Source organism: Phycodurus eques, chromosome 16 (assembly GCF_024500275.1).
Source record: "Phycodurus eques isolate BA_2022a chromosome 16, UOR_Pequ_1.1, whole genome shotgun sequence".
In the NCBI taxonomy this organism is placed as follows: Eukaryota; Metazoa; Chordata; class Actinopteri; order Syngnathiformes; family Syngnathidae; genus Phycodurus; species Phycodurus eques.
This window is the reverse complement of record NC_084540.1, coordinates 11977749-12002821: the sequence shown is the minus strand read 5'-3', so window position 1 is coordinate 12002821 and position 25073 is coordinate 11977749. Positions and strand designations below refer to the sequence as shown.

The 25073-nt window shown below is 40.5% G+C and overlaps 1 protein-coding gene across 1 annotated transcript in view; it reads right to left on the bottom strand.

Annotated features, from left to right (window-relative positions):
- The window catches only part of cacna1ha (calcium channel, voltage-dependent, T type, alpha 1H subunit a), a 110674-nt gene extending 86099 nt beyond the window's left edge, over positions 1-24575 (bottom strand). The window contains exons 1-2 of the mRNA XM_061699786.1: positions 24243-24575; positions 22770-23258 (exon numbers count right to left, since the gene is read on the bottom strand). The gene's annotated coding sequence lies outside the window, so the exon portion shown is untranslated. The remainder of the gene's footprint in view (positions 1-22769; positions 23259-24242) is intronic.
- Between the last annotated feature and the right edge of the window lie 498 nt (positions 24576-25073).

Here is a 25073-nt window from a genome sequence, read left to right as displayed (position 1 = left end):
GCCTACCTGAGGGAAGGAGCTGGAAGAGCTGGTGACCGGGGTGCAGACGGTCCGAGAGGATTTTGCACGCCCTTGTCTTAGTTCTGGCAGCGTGCAAGTCCTCAATGGTGGGTAGGGGGGTACCGACAATCCTTTCACATTGAATGCCTGTGACCTTCGATCCCTCAGGCGACAAAAAATGACATAAATGTGTAAAGGATATTGCCACATGGGCTCAGGAACACTTCAGAAATGTCACTAAATACAGTTTGACGCTACATCCGTAAGTGCAACTTCAAACTATACTATGCAAAGCAAAATCCATTTATCAACAACACCCAGAAACGTCGCCGGCTTCTCTGCTGCCAGAGCTCATCTAAGATGGACTGATGCAAAGTGAAAAACTGTTCTGGAGTCAGACGAGTCCACATTTTAAATTGTTTTTGGAAATTGTGGACGTCGCGTCCTCCGGGCCAAAGAGGAAAAGAACCATCCGGACTGTTATGGACGCAAAGTTCAAAAGCCGGCATCTGTGATGCTATGGGGCTGTTTTAGTGCCAATGGCATGGGTAACTTACACATCTGTGAAGGCACCATTATTGCTGAAAGGTACATACAGGTTTTGGAGAAACATATGCTGCCATCCAAGCAACATCTTTTTCATGGACGCCCCTGCTTATTTCAGCAAGACAATGCCAAACCACTGTTGCACGTGTTGCAACAGCGTGGCTTCATAGTAAAAGAGTGCGGGTACTAGACTGGCCTGCTTGGAGTCCAGACCTGTCTCCCATGTGTGGCGTATTATGAAGCGTAAAATACGACAATGGAGACCCCGGACTGTTGAACAGCTGAAGCTGTACGTCAAGCAAGAATGGGAAAGAATTCCACCCACAAAGCTTCAACAATTAGTGTCCTCAGTTCCCAAATGTTGATTGAATGTTGTTAAAAGAAAAGGTGATGTAACACAGTGGTAAACATGACCCTGTCCCAGCTTTTTTGGAATGTGTTGCAGCCATAAAATTCCAAGTTAATGATTATTTGCTAAAAACAATAAAGTTTATCAGTTTGAACATTCAATATCTTGTTTTTGTCATGTATTCAATTAAATATAGGTTGAACATGATTTGCAAATCATTGTATTCTGTTTTTATTTATGTTTAACACAACGTCCCAACTTCATTGGAATTGGGGTTGTACAAGTCGGGGCCTATAAAAAAGTTAGCAAAAATGTATTTAAGTTCTAACTTGACTTGTTTTTCAATCCAGTCTCTGGTCACTGCACTGTGTGTAGCTAGCCTCCCAAAAACACAATCAACAAAATGTTAAATTCTGCCACAAAATTCTCCAAACTGCAGCTATGCACTACGAGCACTAAATTTGGTACATTTTGTCATAATTTTAACGTGGTTAGTAGTTTATTATTAATTTTAATCAGTGCAGATTCAATTGATTCCATTGTAACACTTCCATTGATGACATTGGTCATTAGGCCGCATGAACACCCACTCACACAGTGTGAACCTTGTAGTATTCACACCCACATGTACACTGCACACATACACACACTGTAATGGAATGACGGCTGCTGCACACGTGTGTTTGAAGGAGTGAAACCTGCTTAGTAATCAAAGGTTAAACCGAATAAATATTGACATTTCAACATTTACCGGTCTGAAAATTGCTGGCTATGTATTGTCACTGGACTGGAGCCCTACATTCTGCATCCAGGCTGACACATTTGTTTCAGTTTCTATATTTTTCATAGCTTTTACTCTAAAAGTATTTTTAGCAAATACAAGTTAGCACATAGCGGCCGACTGGTTAGCACATCTGCCTCACAGTTACAGGTTACGAGATAACAGGTCAGTGTGAGGCCGTGGGGGTACATCACATTTTCAAACCATATATGATTTTTGTTTTTTGTTTTCAAATTTCAAATTCCCTTTTAAATTATATTGGGGGATTTTAACATCGCCAAATGCACAAACAAGATGGCTGGACCTTTATTCTTCACCTGTTAATAACCATATCAAAGAGCACTAAATCCATTCATGCTGGTATTCCTGTTACTTTCCAATGTATGGAATCAAAATCTCTGATATTTATCATATACAATACAGTATTTACAAATCTTGATGTGTTAAAATGATCATTGTGACAATAGAAATTTGCTTGTAACAGTAATACATTGTATTTATGAACAAAGAATTTAAAAGTGTGCCCAACATGCTGTTCTGCTGGTTTTTGACAGCTTAATTTCCCATAGGCTTCCAGCAGTGCTTTATTGGTGATGATGCTGTTGCACATTTTCATGCCACTTTTGACCAGGCTCATTTATCACAAAACAGTGAATTAAAAAACTGATTACATTGCTACTGGTGTTGTGGCTCCTTAATACTTAAATAAACTCTCCAAATAGGCAATATATTCAAGTAGTGTGAACACTGCTTTTTAAATGCTGACAAAAATTGAGACCATATTTAGCTCAGCTTCTGATTGCAATACTATAATAATAATAATACAAATAATAACGGCACTCACTGGAGCAGAAAGATCACCACGGCATAACGCTCCTAAATTGGATTAGCTCCAAACACCTCCCCCTTACCGCATATTGCAATTCATCATATAGTGCCTGGATGCTAAGTTTATCTAGTCAACTGAAGAGGGAACCAGGCATCTTTTATAGGTCAGGTGTTTATTTGTTGTAAAAATACATGTTTTTACATATAGCTAATAATGCCTAACTAAAATTTATATTACAATTTAAGTTTAATAGAAAAGGACTTTTATAAAGAAAAAAAACAAAGGGATGCAGGACAGAGGTAATACAAACAGTACAAATGGATGCACAACACTAGGCAACATCTGAGTGGCAGTGTTAGGTGTTGATTTTTTGGTTATCAATGGCATTTGAAACAGGTTCAGCAGTTAACTTTGTGATCTGTGTTTGAATAAAAACTATAAACTGCAGTAATAAGAGTTACTACGTTTTTGGGTTTTTTTCCCTGAAGAAAAAAAATTAGATGTCTATTTGGGGAAAGGTGCTAAATGCATTATTCGCCAAACATTCTACAAAAATGTCACAAAATTTCTGCCAATTCACAAACCAATCAAATGTAATGAAAACAGTACAGGACCACTGTGATGGAGATAATAATGCAACAGAAAATTGCATAAACATAAGTAAGCCACATGCCTTTGTCGTCATTTCCAGCAGTTCGTGTTGGTGATCATTGACATTTAACATTGACTCATCTTGACTCATCTTTTATAACATCAGTATAAAACTGAACATTGCATGGTGCAACTTTCAGCATTGTTCTTGTGCTGCTGGCTCTATCTTTGTTCAAACAGTGTTTTGCTGTGTGACAACAACCCTGAACACAAACAAATTACAAATGGTAATACACAGCCACTACAGCTACAGGCAGGATTTTTAAACAACTTGCACCCCACACACTCTAGGTGAGTCAGACACTCATCATGACACTCTTTAATCTCACTCAAGTGCGTATTTGTGTGTGTGTGTGTATGTGTGAGCATGTGTTTGCGCACGAAGGCAAAAGCAGTGTGTGTGTGTGTGTGTGTGTTAGTGTTTGAACTGTGATAATAGAGGTCCAGTAGAGAACATACAAGGGGCGAACGAGAGCAGCGTTTTCTTCATTAAAACCTAATTGGCATTTAACAGGTGTTGAATATACACATACGCACACAATGCAGCAAATAACAATTGTAATGCCCGAAACTAAACAAATTTCTATCTGCAGTGTCGAAGAGGAATCCATCCACTTTGACACACTTGGCTCTGTGTATGATTGTGTTGACACAAACAATGCCAAATTTCCAGTTTAATCACACTTACACAAGGTGGTGTAGGTGCACACTCTGGAATAAAGTTTTCCTAAATCTGACTGAAAGAAATTCAGTGTGGATCAATCAATTAATTTTGACACACTGTGCATTTAATCGACTAAACATCTCATACTCTTATTACGTCAGAGGCCTCAGGCCATGCAGCAAAACAAACAATGTCTGTTTTTCACTAAGCACGTGTCTTTGTGGGTTCATTGTCAGTTCAGTTTGGTGCGGGTTACACCCTCCAACGGATATGAAGTCAGCCAAACTAAATTGAAAACTGTATGAGCAGTCATAAAGGATGACTGACTTTTTTTTTTGATGACTGAGTGCAAACAAAAAAGTGAGTTCAAACAAAACAAACAAACAACACAATGAGGACACAGAACATGGATGTTTGAATATTAACTGGTGTATGTACAACTACATTTTATTCGATAGAGAGCTGTTTCTAATATCCAACCAACCTATTGAGCATGAGCAGTGCAAAATATCATACATTTAGTCCTGTCTTACACCAAAACTTATAACAATTTTTTTCTTTTTTTGTAAAGTTTGTTAACTCACTGAAACACAATCACACACATTCACACACATTCTAGATAGGATTCCAGCACCACTTTGTAACAATGTGCAGCTGTGCTAGTCTGTTGCCTAGAAACCAGGTAGAGTTTCGAGTCCAGCCTCAACTGTCCTAGACTTCTCCCTCTACCGTTCTCACACAAACACTCTCTCTCATTCTTCTCTCTCTTGGGCTTTAAAATTCACCTGACGCTCTTCTTCACCATCAATAGCCACTCTGCTGTCAAACTAGGTTGCCCTAAATCCTACTTCTTGGCTCCATTTTGCACAAGGCAGCAGAACAAAATCTGCATCTCTGGCTGCACACACTCACTCCCGCGCAGGTCGGTGCATTTTGTGGACAAAGCTGGGACACATGCTGCAGGGAGCAAGAGAAGCACAGAAGCCGCAGTTTTCAGAACTCTCAGGAGATACATTTAAGTATTCGGCTATATGCATTATTGGTGCACTGTAAAAGCATCTTAGACTTTCATGCATGAGCTTTTATAGAGCCACCGAGTGTATGGTACAGTGAAGATATTTATATTTAATATACAGTATACTGTGAATAAAACAGATTTGACGATTTTGTAAGGATAAACGTGACCCCTAAACTCTTTATTTTCATTTGACAAGAGGATTTAATGTTAATGTAATTATTTTCTCAGCAGAAATCAAGAAATTTATTTTATACGTTTTCTTTGAATTATAATGGTTCTTGGTTGAATTAGGGTTGGAGACAAGCTTAAACATTGTAATGATATGATCTCAAGCTCTCCTTTGCGTCTCACACACACACGCACACACACACTGCTGTGCTGTCGGCATTGCCATGACAACATAGTGCTGGATGCTGATGGTTTTCCCAGATCTTTTATTTATTCATCCATCTCTGGATTACTTACTTTCAACCTGACAAACACGCACACACATGGATGTGGATCCCCGCACACGTGTTCATCCTTGCATCTACTTCCACACATGCCCCCATTTAAATGCTGGTTTGAACATCAGACCTGGCGCCACAGAATAAATCTGCAAAGCGTTCCTCTGCAGAAGAGAACGTGTGCCAGTGCTTATGCATGTGAGTGAGCTGTTTGGACGTTTTGCTTCCGAAACATTGTTTTGCGAGGGGGGGTCCTCACAAAATAGACCATAACAGACTGCGTCTCTCTGTATGTTTCTATCAATGCAACCATCTTTGAGAATGTGATGTGATCATCTGCTGTGTTATTCATGGTTGTTGAGAAACAACTCAAAACCTCAGGAAAACACACACACTTACATACACACAGATAACAAAAAAACCTCATTAGGAACAGCAGTTCAGCTATTCAACAGAATAAGCAACAAGGAAATGTGACCTAAAAACATAACTGAATATTAAACCTCATCTTGATGGGTTTTTGGAGAGGGTGAATTTTGGGAGAGGAAGTGGGGGTTGTAAGGAAGAAGTATTGTTGCATCTTGAAGCAGGAACCACAAACGAAAGATCATCATCATCATTGCTTGTGTCTGTGATTTGCTGTTAGTATTCACGGACACACACATTTAGTACAGCTAAATAAGATAATCAAAATTGTGACAGTGTAGTTCTACACCACCGCAAACTGCAACCAAAATAACAAACAGACAGAAAGCTTGTTGTTTGACTTGTTTTTGTTTGTTTGTTTTGAATTCAGAAACATTTCCTTTTGAAAATAAGGAAAACAATTCATCCCATGGTCAAACTTTCACCGTCATGAGAACTTTCATCATTCACAGGTGTAAAGTCTACTGGCTCCTAAGTTTGTTGACAAGTAGGGTTGGGCATTGAGAATCGAGAAACAGTTGGAACCGGGACTGACATTCCGGTTCTCCCGGAAACGTTCAAATTGAAAAGTTTCGGTTCCCAGTCTCGATGCCTAGACCAACGAAGAAGAACAGGCACGATGACATGCTTGTGCCCAACGGCAGCGGCAGCGAACAGAAGTGTGTCTTAACTTTGTTAAAATGAATGACCAGTCGCCTCAGTGCAGCACTTGGAATAAGATTATATTGTACAAATATATATACGCTACACATTTTCCCGATGTGTAGCGTGTGACGCGTTCCGAGCCTCAACCTACACCACGCGGAGCTTCAGTGAAGTCAACTCTCAGTCAACTGGGTGAGTGTATCAATCAAATACGTCTATGCCAACATTGAGACAGCTAACAAGGTAAACGGTTGCCTGCACTTTTGCACTGATGGCTTTTAGCGTTTATTTTAGTCTACAAACCAACGTAAGCGCCGATGACAAAAAAAAAAAAAGGGGGAAAAAGCTTAAAATTCGGCTAAAACTTCACTGTAGGAACTTTACATCACAATGAATTGGGACAAAATTCCCATAAACATCTAACGGTATCACAAACACTAACCTTGTGCCTCATCGGTGGGTAGGGAAAGGAATTAGCATTTTATAGCATTTGGTTCCATCCATTTAAAAAAAAAAAAAAATCAATCACCGGTGCCGTGTGAAGTTACTTTTCGTGCCAAAATGCTGAGTTCCGGTGCATAGCCTTCAAAATAAAAGGCGACATGGTGCTGGACACTGATGCAAGTGATACAGGCATCGGCGCCGTACTCTCACAAATGCAGCAGGGCATAGAGCGGGTGCTGGCATATGCACCACGAGACGAGAACTACTGGGCATTGTTGATTTCACGTCCCTTTTTCGCCAGTATCTCCTGGGACGTCCTTTCAAAGTGCGCACTGACCATAGCAGCCAGCGCTGGTTGACAAAACTGAAAGAACCAGAAGGACAATTAGCTCGATGGCTCGAGAAGCTTGCAGAGTATGGCTTTGAGATTTTCCACCGTCCAGGTCAGGTTCACACCAATGCTGATAGCCTCTCCAGAAGGCCCTGCCGCCAGTTCTGCCCATGCAAAATGCATGATCCCTCCATGCTTCCTGGGGGCGTCGCTCATCAGTCGGTCCAGTGTGAATTGGACTCTGACCTCAGTTCTCTGTTGCCGAGTCCAGTAGAGGTGGAGGGGCTGCCGGCTGCTACGGCACAGTGTCCACTGGGGGTAGAGGAACTGCCGGCTGCTACAGAACTGTGTCCAGTGGAGGCAAGTCAAAGCACCCCCACACCTTACGCAAAGACTTTAAACCAAAACATTCTGACGAATGTACACACGGTAAAACTGATTGGGAAAACTCCTGATACTGCTTCTTTGTTTTTTGGCTGGACCATGGCGTAGCTGAGTTAAGCCCAGGATATTGCACGCATACGCGCCTGAATGAAAGCCAGTAACGAGCGCCCTCCATGGACTATTGTTTTGCCATACAGTCCAGCTGTGAAGACGTCCTGGTCTCAATAGAAACGGCTTTACCTCAGGGATGGGGTTCTGGTCCGGCGCTTCTACTGCCTTGACGACACAAAGTTCTACCCACAAATCGTGCTACCATGCAAGCTACAACCAGAGGTGATGAGCCAGATGCATGAAGGGCCTGTGGGGAGACATTTCGGCATAGAGCGCACCATGGCCAAACTAAGAACTGATACTACTGGTACCACATGAGAGAAGATTTTGCTCTCTGGTGCCGAACTTGTACCAGCTGTGTGTCCAGACCTTGCCCCCATAAAAGACCACAAGCTCCAATGGGATCTGTCCGGGTGGGAGCCTGATGGAACGCATTGCCCTGGACATTATGGGACCTCTGAATGAGGCTGAGCGCAGAAACCAATATGTGCTCGTGATACAGGATTATTTCACGAAGTGGACGGAGGCGTTTCCGATCCCCAATGAGCGAGCAGCGACTGTCGCTGAAGTTGTTGCGTCTGAGTGGGTGTGCTGCTATGGGATACCTCAAGCTCTGCCCAGTGATCAGGGTCGCAACTTCGAGTCTGAGGTAATCCAAGGGATGTGCAGCCTGTTCGGCATAGACAAAACTCACACCACGCCATTCAGACCCCAGACAAATGGCCAAATTGAACGCGTCAACGTCACTCTCCAGAAGATCCTAGCTTCCACAGCAGAACCTTGTCATTTGGACTGGGACCTTATGGTCCCCTATGCTGTTATGGCCTACAGGGCAACTAAACACAGTACTACCGGATTCACTCCGAACTTCATGATATTCGGTCGAGAAGTAAGTGAACCGGTGGATCTTGTTACAGGGCTAACTGCCGACCCGGACAACCAACCGACAGGTCCTGAGTACGTGCAGCAAATGCGTGAGCGACTGGAGCTGGCCCAGCTCATCACCAGAGAAGCCCTGGGTGAGTCTATTACACGCGCTAAAAGACAATATGATAAGAATTGCTGCCACACGCAGTACAAGATTGGAGATCCTGTGTGGTACCTTGTGAAAGGGACTCGTAATGTCAAGAGTAAAGTGAAGAAAGAAATCAGCTGAAGCATTGAACGCGTCAACGTCACTCTCCAGAAGATCCTGGCTTCCACAGCAGAACCTTGTCATTTGGACTGGGACCTTATGGTCCCCTATGCTGTTATGGCCTACAGGGCAACTAAACACAGTACTACCGGATTCACTCCGAACTTCATGATATTCAGTCGAGAAGTAAGTGAACCGGTGGATCTTGTTACAGGGCTAACTGCCGACTCGAACAACCAACCGACAGGTCCTGAGTACGTGCAGCAGATGCGTGAGCAACTGGAGCTGGCCCAGCTCATCACCAGAGAAGCCCTGGGCGAGTCTATTACACGCGCTAAAAGACAATATGATAAGAATTGCTGCCACACGCAGTACAAGATTGGAGATCCTGTGTGGTACCTTGTGAAAGGGACTCGTAATGTCAAGAGTAAAGTGAAGAAAGAAATCAGCTGAAGCATCATCGCTGCCTTGACCCAAGAATGGTGACCTACGGGGGTTCTACTGCCAGCCTTGGAGGACGGCCCAGTAGACCGTTATATGGGACTGCATGACCTCCACTATGAAGGATGGTGGCCCCAGTGCTGATCCTCCCTCCCTCCCAGCTGCAACAAACCCCATTCTGGTTGTTCTCAGCCCATTCTCCCCTTGCCATGCAGACCATGAGAATGGTGGGGGTGCGGTGGGTGAGTCACACCCTGTGGGCCTGCAGTGTCCATGACCTGGAAGTCACAGGGCACCCGACTGGTATGGTGTGTGGTTCACATAGTTGGAATGTCCTTTCACAGGCTAGTCAGAGCGGGACTCTGGTTACAGGTAAACGTTCTATTTTTGTTGGGTTTCTACAGTGACAGCTGAACGTGTTTACAGAGCTACGTTTTAATTGATCTTCTGTTGTTTAAAAAAAAAAAAAGCTGTAGGGATTGTGCTTTTGATCCCGCGCAGTTATTTGTAATTGTTAATTGTGAATCTCAGGGATCTGTTAGTATTGTCCCACATAGTCGCCACATAGTGTCTACTAAGGTGCCCCTTATTTTCTACCTCAGAGCACTTGTGTACAAACGCCTTATAAATGAGCCAATATTGTCACTGTTTTACACTACCGCAATCTGTATACAGTAATGGGTGGCACAATTGTATGTACCAGTTCATACATTTCTGCGCTGGAGTGGAATTATTTAATTGCCAACCAGAGTGGAGGTAGTGTTACGGGTATTGTCCCACGTGATTGCGACAGCAAGCTCGGTGTGTGTGGGCTTGTGCGTCGATGTATGAGTGAGACGGGACTGCACAGGCGTCGTGCAGCGGGACTGTGAAGGACGACCGGCGACCGGGGAAGAGTAGCGATTAGAGGAGGACCCGTTGACGTTGAATGTGCAGATGAGCTAATAAAGCCATTCAAGCAGCAAATCGGTTTAGCCAAACTATGGCTACACACGGCATCAAAACTAGTGGAATCCGTGACAACAGCTCAGTGGAACGAGGAACATCACTAAACTTATCTAGGTCTGCCAGTTAGTGTTGTCACTGTGTGGATCCAGCAGTTTCGGGTCAGTGAACAGCAAATTACAAAGCACTGGAGAGCCAGCGGCCTCTGACGCAGCGGACTTTTCCCGGCAGCACAGGTCATCCAGTGCAGCCTCGACACTCGTCGTTACTCCTGCGCTTTGCTGTGCAGTCAAATGTTCACTGTTTTCATTGTTGATGTGTACATAAAGAAACTGTACATCGTGTATGTGTGTGCATACTGTAGCTGTAAGCTGTATACTGTAATGCCGTACTGTTTTTAAGGGTACAGCAATGTTTGAAGATGTTTGTAAGCGTTTGAAATGACAAAGTGTTTTGGGATCACAGCTTGTGGTATATTTATGTTGTAAACCATAGGAAAACATGATCAATTTTAGGGGAGGGTCAATTATTTATTTTGCTTGGTCGCTACCCCTTGCGAAAAGGGGGCATCCACTGAAAACGCAAATCTCAACCTCCATCTCTTCTCATACTCATTCTTGTTTTTCCTTCCATCTTTCCTTTCCCTTTTAGCCTATACTATTCCCTATAATCCATCCATCCATTTTCTGTACCGCTTATCCTCACTAGTTCATAAAATTATCATTGCAGTGAAAATATTTATTTTTACATTTAACAGGGTTCCCAATGAGAAAATGTCTTATGACTTGATTTCACTGAATCTCATAATATAACAGATATGTGAATACTGTACAACACCTTGTACACAGAAATCAAGGCTTTGTGATGGTGGAGTCACACATACTGTATATATGACAGATCACTTTGCCAGTCTAAAGTAATGTAGTGTACAGTAGTGGCATGGTTTACATGGTGGGTCAATCTGTGAACACAAAGTATGCACTTCTCACTAATCATCTACAAGATGTGTAGCCATAACCCAACAGCAACAAGTGCCAAATTGCGGCGCTGCCATCACATGGATTATGATAGGCATTGTTAAAAGACTTACCAGGCAGACATAGGAGAGAGAAGCCTCTGTACTAAATAATGCATTAAATCAGTGCATTCTGAAACAGTCTGTTACTCAATGAGTACTACTGGCTGTGTTAGCATTTCTGTTTTTGGGGGGATGGATCCACCCCTGAACACGGTCAAGCTGTCCTGTCTGATTGTATCAGGCTAAAGGACGGTTCAGTTGGTGATAAGCGATGCATGTCTCACAGGTGGCAGATGTCTGTCTAGAGCTGTTCTCCCAGCAGCCATGCATTTCAACAGTGACAGGCACAGTGTTTGCATAGATAGAAAGAAGGATGTTCAAAATATGCAAGTCCCTGAAAACTGAGGTCTTCTTAGAAAGTACATACATTGTACCTATAGGATGGTTTGGCAGTCGCGCATTTCAGAACTCAACCTCCAGTAACTTTTGTGTAAAGTATATTTATTTTCTCCAAAGTAAGGCACACTATACATTTCTTTCAGTTTACTCATATCATTTACTTGGAAAACTTATTTTTTCCACTTTATTTTTGCAATCCTGATCATAATTAATGCTATAGTGATAGTTAAAAAATTGCCTGTACAGTATTTAAAAGTATTTCTTATCATGAAAACTCTAAATCTGAACAATTCCAAAACGATCAGCCTCTTGGAACAAATCATGTTCCAGGTACAGGGAATCGGAGGAGGAGGCACTTCCCAGCATGCTTTGCTGTAGTTACAATTAAAACATTTGGCTATTATTAATGGCTCTTTAATGTGTTATTGTGTGTGTTTTTCTTTTGGTTCAGGCATGGTGTAATACATCAATAGACCCTCCATAGCATATAGTAATTCAGAGTGGTGTCTTTTGTCGTCGTGTAAAGTGCAGTTCAATTACTGCTACTTCTGGTGGCGGTGAATGTGGCATACTTAAAGTTAAATGTTAATCAAGATTAATGACACTCTATTCGCAGGTACCGTAAGCGTAAAACATGCATGTCCATGACAGGTAAATAGTAAATGTTGCTGAAAACTGCAGAATCTGCTTTTATTTACTCAAACCTGCTGCATAGGCCAATTTAATGCTATTTACCAAATGTGTCCCCGGGCTGAATGTAATTGAGTACCAGATCGGATGTGGCCTGCTGGCTGGGAGTTGAACACATATGCCTTCGATATATGAATACTAACAAATGTAACCTAACGTAATCTGATAGGGGACCAGTTTCAGAGTTTCCGTTTAACACTGTTTGTAATTTCATAAACCATCATTTAATTCAAAGACCAACCATTTGAACACTGTGACACTTTTTCCTCCCTATAAGTAGTTTGTGTGAATGCACAGTGCACACATACAGGTGAGTGTCGGGGCTGCTTTTAGTTCCAGAGAGTTTCATGAAGCAGTTTGTAAACAGTGAGCCTGAGGATAAATAAATACCTCCTGAACTGGAAGTAATACCACAACACATTATCAAACACAAACACACGCTCACATTAATATCCTTTTTAACGGTGGACACACACTTGTCTATCCCGATTTCACACAAGCTTGACCACACTCGCACACGCGTTGCTTAACATGATGTATTTGCTAACAATGACTTTTCACACAAGTGACTTTCATTTCGGATAGAAAGACATTTAATTAGGACAGTGGCTATGTTTAAAGGATTGTTATGTACACTTCAACCTTTAAAGTCAAATGAAGTCCAGGTTTTTCTACTGCTATTTTTATTTTGTTTACAGTGAAACTGAACGTATTGTGATGCATGACAGTAATGGCAAAGAGGAAAAATTATTTTAATGCAGATAGGTCTTATTTGATTTTAAAATTTTTATCAAGTTTCTTTAGTTATTTTCTCACAGAGTTGATGTTATGTTGTGCTTGACACGGGTCTCTGCATTTGACTAATCCTTCATTTACTAAAACGACAAGACTTTTACCTCCACTCATGAATCAAGAGCCCCGTTTACATGAAAGGTATCACTCACTGAGAGCATTACAAGACTTAAGAGAACCTTGGCAAGATAACCCAGGCTTTAATCAGCGTCTGAACAAAGAGCGAAGATAGAATGGGAAAGAAAAGGAAATAAAACTTTCTCTCAGAGAGAGCCTCCAAAAGTACAGTTTGACAATACACACACACATTATGAGAGGTGTGGAGTGCGCCAGCACTTAATACGTCAGAGAGGCAGGATCGCTTCGTCTCTGCAGCGATGCACACCTCATGACCTCCAATCTGCTGTTAGCACATGTACTAGCCAAATATGATGAGTCATCAAACACAAACACAGACCAATATGCCGAGATAAATACACATGAAATACAGCAACACTAGCACTGATGCACAGAATTGTTCAAACACAATTAAAAATGTTAGTTTGACTGACAGGAGGCAAAGGTCAACCTGGTGACTTCAAGGTCAACACACTTTATCCCTCACAGTCCGTTCCACACAAGATTTACCAAAAATGTTATAATGATATCCCCTTTAGAGGTAAACTCATTAAAACATGAAATACTTGGATTTAGATTGCAACTGCCCAACATCAAACGGAGATGATAAAAATCTATTAAATATTCCTATGTGATCGTGTAAACGATTCAACAATAGCCACATAATTTACGAGTGCGCCTTGCACAGCCTCACTTGTATTCATTTATGAAGGGAACAGGAGGCCCTCTTGGCATGCTTAGTGATTGTACTGTATAAGGTGACAAATGGAGGCATGAAAACAGGATGAATCCACTCATCAAAATCAATTAACCTTGTCTGGCCCCTAGAACCTGATCTAATCAGCCCGAGATATCTTCATCATATTCATATTCATCATACTATGTCACAAGACATGGATTAACAGGTACAGTATTCATGAAAAAAAAATTGGCTGTGTCACAAAATGTCCCTTACAGCTGTTTTTCTAATAAGTCTATAGATGCCCATCCATCCATTTTCTGTACCGCTTATCCTCACGAGAGTCGCGGGTTTGGTGGAGCCTATCGCAGCCTATCTTCGGGCGAGAGGCGGGGTACACCCTGAGCTCCACACAGGCAGAGCTGGGATTTGAACCCCGGTCCTCAGAACTGTGAGGCAGATGTGCTAACCAGTCTGCACCGTGCCGCCGTCTATAGACTTAAAAAAAACAAATTAATGAATGAAATAAAATACTACAAAGCAAAAGCAAAGTTTGATTTTTATTCCCTTTATTAAAATTGTGCACCTTTTTGTCTTTGTAAAGAGGTCATAAAGGCTGAGTTTGAAATGTGTCAAATGCAAACAAAAACATACTATTTTCTCTTAGTCGTGCGCAGACCTGCGCCAATACTGAATGAGCATTACAAAGTACGTGCAAACTGATACATTAAGTTAAGTACGATCTGGTGGGTCACTGCCCCACTTAGCCCTGATGCAGGCAGACTAAATCTATAACGTGTTCGAGGGGCATCGTTATTCAGACCTGCAGCCAAAATGCCGTAGGTGCTTTCCTAGCCCACGATCACATCACTAAGTATTGTGAAATACAGTGGTGTCTTAGAGTTAAATTTGTTCCGTCACCAAAGTTGTAACTCAATTTACTTTAATTGAAATGCCAGTAATCTATTCCAACCCCTAAAAAAACACCACAGTTTGTAGTTTTGTCTTTTTAAGAAAGAAAAACTTGACAAATTTGAAATAAACAACAGCCCTCAAAATTGCACTCTGTGTAAAACTTTCATCTGCATTAGCTTGAAGATATTTTAAGTTGACTTTGCCTCTTATTTTATTCACTGTGAAAGAAAACAAAACATGATCAAAGTTCTCTCTGTCTTTGTACAGACACAGTGTACTGAGCATGAGTCAAGAGTCCATTACATGAATAACTTTAATCGCTCGTAGATGTGATTGCAGCTTGAACCTGCATCACCTCGGATGTTGTGTCGGAGAGCCCAGCACTCAATCAATGACGCTGAGCATCATAAACATGATAAATGAGACATGGTGCGTGGCTCTAATGCCGTTCTGTTAATTGTGTACTCAACTATTAACCAGTTTTTACAGTCATGCATGAACAATGGCTTTGAAATATATAAAATAAATAAATAAATAAATTCAACCATTTTACAAGACGTGCAACTGAATGGCGTGTAATCCAGATTTTAAATTGTTGAAATTTAGTCAAATCCCTTATCTATTGGTCTTGACAAATATGTGAGTAGACAATGTTGTGAACATTTTTTACATTGTTTTTAAGCCAACCATGTCTGTATACTCCCTCTCTCTGAGAAAAAGACAAGACAGAGGATCTCTTGTGTGAGTTCAACCATGTGATATAACCTTACAGTTTAAAACAAATCGTTATCATGCAAAGTCAAGCGTGTGACAGCATGGCTCATTTATTAGCCATTTGATGTTGGTACAGACAGCCCTCAAGGCTGCTGAACAACAACATATCTTAAAACATCAACAATTAGCTGCAAGTCTAATATGTGATCTAGATGTCTGCATAAAAAAAATACCACAGAAGCTACTAAAACACTGTTATTTAGAGTCTTTCTGCCTCGATAATACTGGATCATTTTAGGCATTGATAGATCCCTGTACAATAGGTTGCATACACACAGCCGTATTGTGTTTAAAAGCCAACCTAAATATATACAGGTATAATATTATAGTCAGGAAACTGCCAATAAGATGTATGAGCTCCAAATGTCCACATGGGTCTGCCGAATTACCCCACTTAGTTTTAAAATACACTCTGGATGATGTATCAATTTCACCCTGAACGGCTGTACAGTAAGTGAGCTCGACATGTCTTTGGTCTTAATGGATAGGTCATTTGGCACTGAGCGTCCATATAAACTACATTATTAATCTCAAGAGGGTATTTCCTGCTGGCAATCCCCAAATTGATAATACCTAATTATTTCGGAGTGTTGACCTAATATGTTTAGGAATAGCACAAAGGTGATTGATGGATATTATAATTGGAGTTCATAAACTCTTTTATTTTATTTATTTTTTAATCTCTACATTCTTTTTAACCTCTGCATTGTTACATGAAAATACAGAATGTGAGTGCAAATGGTTGTTTGCCGAGATGTAGCCTGTGATTGGCTGCTAACCAGTACAGGGTATATTTCACCTCTCGCCTTACATCACCTGGGATAGGCTCCAACTTCCCATGAACTTAATGAGGACAGGCTATTACAAAAAAAGTGCTTTTTCTTTGGGGTTTTTTGTTTTTTTTTGGGGGGGGGGTACTTATTTCAAAAGAAGGACCAGCCTAAACGAGGGATTTTAAGAGATGTCAAACGGGAGAAGCAGATACTCAAGAAGGAACATGAATTCAAAGCAGGAAAACTTCAGCGTATACGTTCCATCATGAATGATCAAATAACAGTATTTTAGTATAAGAGTATAGGTAGTATAAGACTGTTAGGAATATTAAAATGATATTTTTAAAATGCTCGTGCAGTTTAGAAACATCTTATGATGGTGACAGTTTTGACCACGGAACAAATTTCTATTTCAGTTATTTCCCATGGGAAACATTGAAAAGGTTCTTTCCAAAACTTGCGAAACAGGAAATGGATTCAAAAGAAGAAAACAATAAAATAACATTTAAAAAAAATAAAATAATAATAATTTAAAAAAATAAAACAATCTTGCTAGTCAATTGTGTACAGACTCTTTTGCTATCATTGTTTTGCGACAACCTGCGCTATATCCCTGTTTAAAATGTGCTGCAAACAACAGTTTCATTCCAAACCACGATAAGCCTGTTTTGCTACAACTCCCTTCTGATCAGCGACCATCCGAGCAGCATTGTCAACAATCCAGCATGGATGATGTAGCAAAGTTTCATTTCACTTTTTAAAACACATATTTTTCAATAATCATTTGGACAATTTTCAGGAGCAAGTATGATTTTGAACAAACGGTAAAAAACGTAGGTTAAACAAACCGAATATTTAAAAAATTGTCATTCAAATTCCAACGGAGGAGCTGTTTGTTGATTTGGATCTTGTCCATCGTCTAATTTTCTATAGATACCGCGCCTCAGCCGCCTTTAGCTTGTTATGGTTTTCTCCTACTACGTTCTACTTTACCCAATTCATTCAGTGTATTTTTTTACGACGAGCAGTTTATTAGTTCGTCCAAGCTGCCGGGTAGACCAACATGGTTTGACAAACTAATTTTTCTGGAAATACACTGCATGATCTTTTGCTTAAAAAAAATAAACAAAATAAAAAATACATATAGCATAGTGAAAAAATATTTGTCATCAACACCCTCATTGTGGAATTTGTCAATTATTGCTAAACAGCCCGGACTGAGCCAATGGATTATTTTAACATTGAATGTACTGTATATAAGGGAAAAAATGGTTTGTTATGTTTGTAAAATTTCTAGGTAAATAAATAATCATAATGAATTTATACCATTTTGGAAAAGATGTTTTCAATTATTTAGAAATCCAATATGGAGTTGACCAAAATCACGGAAAAGATTGATTGTGTTTGACATTTTCCTTAACACTAGCAGTACTTGGTATAAGCTGCAAACAACTTGGAAAACTCAAATTTATAACAACGTTAACAGCGCTAAGACAATACATAAGGAATCTGAGGTGATCCAACAATATTACAGTCGTGCTGCGCTCATGACACGGAAGATTTTATTTTAATATCAATGTAATATAACTAGGGTTGGGCAATATGAGCAAAAATAAATAAATAAAATTTTAAAAATCTAGATTTATATTTTTATTTTATTTAACGATATTCATTCATTTTCCGTACCACTTATCCTTACTAGGGTCACGGGCGTGCTGGAGCCTATCCCAGCTATCGTCAGGCGAGAGGTGGGGTACACCCTGAACTGGTCGCCAGCCAATCCCAGAGCACAGATAAACAAACAACCATTTGGACTCACATTCACACCTATGGGCAATTTAGATTCTTCAATATACCTACCATGCATGTTTTGGGGATGTGGGAGGAACCCAGAGTTAGTTAGTTAGAGGTCTCAACGCCATTAGGCCACAATTGCGGTTTCAGTCATCTGTAGTTTTTACGGGAGCAGGTGTTTGGCCCACTGCCCAAACCCAGCCCCTGGTCTTCCTAGGCGGTCTCCCATCCAAGTGCTAACCAGGACCAACCCTGCTTAGCTTCCGAGATCGTACAAGATTGGGCAGAATGTGGGGATCGGGTCGGACAGGAACCTGGAGTACCCAGAGAAATCCCACGCAGGCACAGGGAGAACATGCAAACCACAGGCGAGGCCGGATTGGAACACCGGGTCCTCAGAGCTGTGAGGTAGATACGCTAACCAGTAATCCACCGTGCCGCCATTTGACGATATCCTAAAATAATAAATTAATTAATTAATAAAAAACTGTGTAAATCTCTACTTACTTCCCAGGACATTTATTGATAGACAGGGTTTCAGAACAACAGCAAGAATATTGAATTGAATTGAATATTTTTTGGCAATATTTAACAATTAATGACTTCAAGTTATGTCCAGGCTGTATACAGGAGAATATGCCAAATCAGGTTTGCACAATAGTATTTTAGTTGAGTTTTTGTAACAAAACAAAACAAAAACAATTACGATGACATCAAAATGTAAATCCAACCTAATAAAATATTTTAAACCAAATGAATTTTTGTTTGTCACTACAGCACACACTGGCATAGAAATTTGGCAAGAACACTGCAAAAAGAAATGTAGTTCATGACGTTCTTTGTCTTGCCAAGGTCATATGGACTCAGTGAAGGTTTTCTGAGTCTGTTGTGTGGATTTATCTTTTCTTTAGCGGTAGTCATGCTTGTGGCATTGCAAAGTTTTACATATTCCTCATAGTCAGATTTGGGAGGGTTACTTTAGAAATGTATTCCAATACAGTTACTAGTTACCTATGACGATGACGATATGCGACATCATGACCAAAGAATCTTTTGTTTTGTTTTTATCCCTGGTGACAAGTTTTCTTTGTAAATGTTAATCAAAATCAATAAATCCTCTAGTGAATTTACGATCGAAACAACACTGTCCATTTTCTTGGTTTCACTTTTGAACTGGACGCATTTGGGATGTCAGCATGTACATCGAGTGATCTGTGCTCTTTTTTTGCTGTTGGCCAACATAAAAACTATACACGCGCTCCACTGATGTCCATAGCGACCATTCACCCACTTGTTCAGTTAGTTTCAGAGCGAGAGTTTGTTTTGCTTGCCACTGAGTCACATGACTGAATCATGTCCGCTGATTCGGCAAATAAGGACTTTCATGCGTTTCCTCCTTTCTCCCTCCTACGCCGCCCATGCACCCATTCAGTTGTTTTCTTTTCGAGAAGAAATTTGAGTATTATCATCAATACTACCTGTATTACTACTCGATTACATTGTCGAGTATTTATACTTAAAAAAATAATAATAATTCTACATCGTTAAAGTAACGTTCATGATTATATGGAAGGCGATACATATCGCTTACCCCGAAATATAACATAGTTGCTTTCATTTCCCCTATTGGTCCACTGTATCTGAGCCAACTCAGTGAAGGACCCATGTACAATAAGTAACCACCATTTATCATTTATGGCACAAGAACAACTTTTCTTCTCACACAAAATACAGCCCTGCTCACAAAAAAATAATAATAATTATGTTTCTGTTCCTTCTCTTTATGTCAAAATACATCACATTTTATTGTGTTTGCTTCATGTTGTTTAAATGTCATTTAAATGTTAGGGCAGTCTCAGATCCCATAGAAGGCCAGACAGCCTCTTAATCGGTGGCTAAGCCTGGTTGATCACAGGTCGTAAAGGAACTGTCACACAGAGGCCAAAACTATTAGACAATACAGCAGAACGTCATGCAGTATTTTTACAGAAGAAAAATGAGGACATGGCCAGGAAGCCCTTAGCACCAAGCAGCTACCAGCATCCACTACTGCTAAAACCTTCACACAAAACTTCTTAATCAATAGGGAATAAATGTCTGTCACGTCAGACCTTGTCAGATGAGGTTCCAGGTACAGAGAGGGAGGGGGGGAATGTGTGAATCACATCCCAAATGTGTTCTTACATCACCCACTGAACCACATCAAGAATGGCTAGATGGTGCAGTGGTTTGTCTTCAAGTTATCTTCCTGATGTTTAGATTTGAATGCACATCATGTTCTTTTCTGTCACTGCTCCAGTGTGGCAAAACATCTCACAGATGAGAATTGTGAAGGCGGGGTACTTACTTGAAGGCTAATAAAAGATGCCAAATCGGACATGAACCAAGACTAAAAATGTATTTTGCATTGCATCAAAATATAAAAATTAATGATTCTCAAGCACAAAATGGCTGCCTGACAGAGATGTGCACAGGGGTACCATAAAACATATATGAGGGATGAGTGCATTTTGCCTGCAGTTAAAAACGAGTCTTGCCGTAAAACGTGTACAATACTACAAATGCAAGCTGAACACTATGCAAAAAAATGAAATAATAAATAAATAGATAATAATAATTTAAAAAAATAACAGTAAACATGTAACAAGTAAAATGCACAAAGGGATGTTTCCTCTGAAAAGCCTATGATGCAATAATGTGAAAGCCAGGCAGTCTTTGGGTTCCCTAGTGACTAAAGTCTCTAACTTTAGTTTTTGCTTACATTTTTATTTTATCCCAGCCTGTTCTCGTGAGAATTTCACATGATTTTGTATTGGAATAAAGCAATGTAATTAGTGGTTGAAAGATATTCAGGCTCGGCTTACTTTAAAACAAGAGTGTTTAATAAAAATATTGGGACCTTACTACTTTTGAAATCAAAGAAAAATGTATTGTGTTCAGCACAGCCTGTTTCTGGAGTGCGCTGTGTAAGGACACTGTACCTTCTTTTTCACTTTTCCATGATTTTCTATTAAATCCTTCTGTACTCTTGTTGGAAGAAGATTTGCACGAACGTGGGTGGAGCTGCAGCCTATCCCAGCTGACTTAACGCAAGAGGGGTTCACCAGTCAATCACAGGGCACACACAAAAATAAAACATTCAAAATCACATTCAGTCCTATGGACAATTAAGAGTGTTCAACTTAACATGCATGTTTTTGGAATGTGGAAGGAAGCCGGAGTACCCGCAGAAAACCTAAGCAAAGACAGGTGCAGACGTGCAATCAACTTCATCGAAGTCAACCAAATTTGAACACATACTACCTTGCACAGCAGCAGCAGAATCGTCATAAAACCACAGTTGTACCCTTTGGCTAGTGCAGTAAGAACACTTGGCATACTTATCACTGCTGTTGCTACATTGGATACTCTGAAAGGTCGAACACAATCTGTTCATGGACACTGATCAATTTCTGATTTGTTTTCACATTTTAAAACAATAATAAATAATGGAATGAGAAAAAATATAAATTACAAAGTCAAAAAGTCACCCTCGTCAAACCTTATGGTATACAATATAGAAATGTTTTAAGTATACATTTTAAATTCTTACCTGTCATACCAGTGTAAAAATAAACTAATCATCTTTAATACGCAAACATAAAAGGAAAATCTACTGCGGATGTAAAAAAGTCAACACGCCCCAGTTAAAATCCCTTTTTTTTTTATATATATATAAATAAAATAGACCAAGATAAATAATTTCCAAGCCTTTTCCATTATTAATGTGACCTATAAACAGCACAACTCAATTGGAAAAAAAAAACCTTTAAGGAAACAAACGTGAATTGAATGTGATTGGTTAATTCTGAACATAGCCACATCCAAAGTTATAAGACAGTGTGCACACATTATCTCAGTTGTTTATTTTAACTTTTTCTTTGTAAAAAATAAAATAAAATCAATTGAGTTGTAGAGGTTATGGTCAGATTAATGGTGGGAAAAGTTTTAAAAATGATTTATCTTGGTCTCAATTTTTTTTATATCACAAAAGCTGGTATTTGAACAGGGGTGTGTAGATTTTTAATATCCATTGTAACTACTAGCGTGTAAGGCAAATGACCTCAATGACCTTAGGTGTGAAAACCTTTGGCCATATCATGTGTAAATGTATGTTGGTCGTATGAAAATTAAACTCCATGAATCCTTGAAAGGTGACCCGCACCATTTGTATTTTCTCAATCATAATTCTCAATTGTAACACCAATGTAATAAAAAGTTAAACCTAAAATGTAAAAACAACTATATCAAACTCTACTTACTTTAACAAGTGATGTATGACAGATTCTTACTAGGCTTTAAAAATACCACGAAAAATCTAAAGAAGAAGCACAACCGTACTCAATTTAGCCTTTTATGCTCGCTAAAGTGTGCTCGTGTGGTAGACTGATGTCTCACATGGCAGCAATGATTTTTTTTTTCTCTTTTCTAAATGTGATTCTCTTAATTATATGACCTCAGGAAGCGTTCAACCAGAGGGTCCACTGTAGTTGAATCACAAAAATGATCCATCAAATTTCTCAGGGAGCGGCTAAGGAGGAGTGGCTGGAAAGCCAACGACGGTATATTGACTATAGCCACACTTGGAATTCATGACTCACAAACGCAAAAGTAAAGACAAAGTTGGTCTTACCAGATGTCAGGCACACTTAATTTTCCATGTCATGAAAGGATATGGGTTACACACAACACGGAGACACCAGTTGCGAGGCCGTGTGGTTTGCTTTAAGCAGACAAAGGCCACGGGGGCCAGGGCCGGGTACGGCTGCTGCTCCTCCTCCTCCTCAGAGACACAGTCTGGATCCCGTATAGGAGCCACGACGCGAACTTCCAGTGTTGGTCCGACATCAATTTCCAGCTCCGCTTCCTGCACCTGCCGAACTTGAGCTTCTTCTGTTTCACCATTCCTCCTCCTGCTGCTACATCTACCGGTGCGCTCCATGTGCTCCTCATCACAGAGGTCTCCAGGTTCTAAATCATCCTGGTAGGATTTCAGGATAGCGAGCTTCACCTCCTCCAAAACCTCCTCTTGCTCCTGATCTTGCCCCTCCGGGCTATCTGCATACTGAAAGTGCGCTCTCCCGTGGCCATCAGTCATGATAGAACATCAGGCCGAGCCACTCTGAGGGGAGGTCAGAGGAGAGAGGTTAGCGAGAGGTGGAAAGTGGGAGGGGTCGCAGTGAGGGGAGACACCGAATGAGCATGACGCTACAAAGATGAAGAAATATTAAGACACCACAGAACATCCACAAAAAAAAAATAATGCCAACCAAAGCAAGATTTATGCTTTCTTTGAACATTATATCATAAAGCTCTTTACTTGATAAAACTTCCTTCCGCAGGAATCATATTCCAATTTATGGAGAAAAGATAAATTTACTAATACAGTATACATACATAATTAACCACAGTTGGGTGGCTTCATTTTAAATCTGTTGTAATTGAAGGTAACTCAAGCCACAGAATGCCAGTGTGGCACTGTGGGACTAGTGTGATTTCTCTCTCTCTCTCTCTCTCTCTCTCCCCCTTCCTGTTGCTATGTGATGAACAGATGGACTGCTCTGTCTCTGGTCTGGTGGAGCTTTTTGAGCCCACTCCACGCAATGGTGGCCAAGAAATGCGCAAAAAAAGGAGAGAGAGAGAGAGAGAGAGAGAGAGAGAGAGAGCGAGAGAATAAATGAACGTGACTCCAATCCTGATATCATTGTATTAAGTAAATGCCATTTCAAATAAAAATAATAATAATTAAAAAAAGGAAATAACCCCTTCATTTGTAGTACGTTACATCCCCACTGTTTGTCTCTTTGAGTGGCCTTTGTTTAGAGTCGTGTGAAAGAAATGCGCATCTCACAAGTCATAAGCGTTCTAGATAACTATAATATAAAAAAATATATATATATATTTATCTTTACATATTTACACTGTGGTAGCTGTTTAAAAGTCATACAATTTAAATGTGAATTGGTATCAATTAACTAAGCCCTCTCTGGAGGAGGGAACGTCCGTCATCGCTTGTCACTAAAAGTGCACACATTGATTCAAAATGTATAAAACCATTTTTAGATTGGACTCAGATATCAAATAAAAGTGTGTTTGAAAAATATACCTTAAGGAGACGGAATAGGAAGTTCCCATAAGCATGATCCGCGACTGTGCGTGTTTCCAGCGCGCCCAGCCTTCCCCCAGCAACCCGGAGCTGCTGTTGTGCTCCCCTCTTGGTCCAATAATATCCTACTTCTGCTTCTGCTTGGAGATGGAAGTTTATCCCACAGTAGTTAAAAATCACAACGCGAGAATTTCATGCAGCGCTCTTCAATGGAAACATCTATGCGCAACCCTCCATCCGCGCGTTCTTCCTGTCGGGTGTGTTGGCGCAGCGTGGACCGGAGACGCACGCAGACTGCGTGGGATGCTCGGCTCAGCTGCGTGGAGGATCTGAGAAGGGAGGGGGAAAGAAGAAGGAGGAGGAGAAAAAAAAAAAAAAAAAAACCTTGCCTGACTTGGGAACCCTGACATGTGACGTGATGTCCGGCTTTGGAGACGTAGTGCAGAGTAAGAGACACGCACGCATGCACGAGAAAAAAGCGAAAATCAAAACAGCAAGGAGGAGAAGCGTGGGCGCGCAAGCCACGCGGGGATTCGTGCATCCCTCGGGAGTCTGCAGATAATTGCGCTGCAATCCAAAACATATTATGATGCAGTGTAAAATTAAGTGCAGACACGCAAACTGTAGTTACTGGCATGGTCAACTCACACGTAAAAAAAGAAATAGTTAGCCTTTCCACTTCTAATTAGATGCCACTTTCAAAGTCTTAAGCAACCATTGGGTCACTGGACGACCCACTCCAGCAACTCAGCCACAGCCACCCGATACTGGCATTAAAAAAAAAACAAAAAAAACATTTTTTCCATTATCTGGGGTTAACAACAGGAGTTG